Below are 2500 nucleotides of genomic sequence, written 5' to 3' on the forward strand. Positions count from 1 at the left end.
ACACCCGAGGCACTTGCGAGAGAGGTAAACTGGGGCCCTTACAGAGGGATAGGCTGGATGTCTCCTCTCTTATGTATTTCTAGGGGCACATATATATTGAAATAATTATTCTAGATCATTTTAGGTCAAGAGGTCTAAAAGCTTGGGGGCAGTGCCTAGCGGCGTAATGTTGTCAACGACTCAGAACAATAGAAAAACCTAACTCGGTGGTTTTCAAGAATATTTTCAACCTGTGGAAAACATAAGAATTGCTTAATTTCTCACAAACATGACGCAATACCTGGGAAAAACATAAAACATAAGCCCTCGTTCATACCTCTAATGGTTCGTACAGCAAACTTAATCGAGATTACCTAAGACTACGTAACAAAATACGTGAAATAAAAAGTTAATTCTTAGAAATAAGGTAAATTTACATATACTGTATAAAATGAAAAAATATAATTAAGTGAACAACGAAAGTCTTACGTAATTCACTTACAAGTACCTTCACCTAAAAGAGAGGAACTCACCTTACGAGAATATATATATATATATATATATATATATATATATATATATATATATATATATATATATATATATAGTATATATATATATATATATATATATGTATATGGATAAATATCAACACAACATCGTGTCCAAATAGAAATAAATTTCTACCTCATACTTGGGATCGAACGCTATCCCCTTCTAATGAAAGGCCAGGTTGAAACCAACCATGTCACGAGAGCCCATAAAAGAAATATATATATATATATATATATATATATATATATATATATATATATATATATATATATATACATATATATATATATATATATATATATATATATATATTATATATTTATATATATATATATATATATATATATATATATATATATATATATATATATTATATATATGTATATATATATATATATATATATATATATATATATATATATATATATATATATATATATATATATATATATATAATGATTATTTATTAATGGAGGATAAAATCTCTTCATTTATTGCTTTGCATCTTGGAAAATCGCTACAGTATTGGTGTGTATAAGTAGATCTAGAGAGGGCTTATGGTAGAATCCCAAGAGAAATAATATTATGATACTTGAGGAATAGGAAATAACCACAGAGGTTGTTAAGAACTATTGAGTTGATATGCAAAAGAACAAGAACAAAAGTAATAACACCAGTTGTGAAAACCGAAACCGCTGAAATTAATATGTGATTACACCAGGGGTCAGTACTAAGACCGTTTTTATTTGTAATGATCGTGGATGTGTAAAGTAAAGAGATCAGAAATTAAGAGCCGTGGGAGTTTCTATATGAAGATAATTTGATGGTTACTGCTGAGAATGAGGAAGACATACTGAGAAGAGCTTTAGCGTGGCAGGAGTCCTTGTATTGAAGGTGAATTTGCGTAAGACTGAGGTTATAATGAACATTCAACCAGGAAGGGACAGGATAGCTGTCCATGGAAGTAGAGGTCCGGTTATAAACAGAATGAACATGTTAGATATATGGTATCTACTATAATCCAGGAGGGAGGAAGTGAGGGTGAAGTTGAGAATTGGATAAAAGCAGAATAGGGGAAGTGAAGGGAGGTAGTTGTATGATATTCAAATGAAAATAAAGTTGAAAGTCAAGATCTAGAGCACAGTAATAAGACCACTGTTTAAGTATCTATAGGAAACGTAGGTCCTTAAAAAAAAAAAAAAAAAAAAAAAAAAAAAAAAACATAAAGAAACAAAATAAAAAAGCTTGAGGGAACGGAGATAAGAATTCTGAGGGTGTTATAGGATTATCGCTGCATGAAAGATTGGAAAATGATAAAATAACAAAGATAGCAAGAGGTAGTAAACATCATAGAGATAATAACAGTGCCACGATTGCGATTTTGTAGCCACGTAATGTGAGTGGTTGGGTGTAAGAGATTGAGGGCTTAAGAGGAGAATGTCAGGACGATGGGGAGATGGAGAGGAAGATAGTGAATTACATGGCGAGATAAGGTGAGGTAAGATATATATATATATATATATATATATATATATATATATATATATATATATATATATATATATATATATATATATATATATATATATATATATAAAGAGGCTTGGTGGAAGAGGATGTCTTTGACCGAAAGCTTTGGAAACGGCTTATCAGGTAAGGATAACAGTCGGTGTGTTGTAATGGTATTAATTGATCTTAAAAATCACGATTGTTATACAGACTTCCAGAGAGAAAACAACAAAATGACTACCTTTATGTTGCCACATCGGACATAAATATAACACGCAATTGCTATAAAATATACCACGCAGTAAGAGAGAGAGAGAGAGAGAGAGAGAGAGAGAGAGAGAGAGAGAGAGAGAGAGAGAGAGAGAGAGATTTTGTTATAAGTAATATCGGTGTATTTTTTTTTTCAGGATAAAACATAAGAAAAAAATACATTCAGTGACATTCTTTATATAACCTA

This window comes from Palaemon carinicauda, chromosome 13, assembly GCF_036898095.1.
Source record: "Palaemon carinicauda isolate YSFRI2023 chromosome 13, ASM3689809v2, whole genome shotgun sequence".
In the NCBI taxonomy this organism is placed as follows: domain Eukaryota; kingdom Metazoa; phylum Arthropoda; class Malacostraca; order Decapoda; family Palaemonidae; genus Palaemon; species Palaemon carinicauda.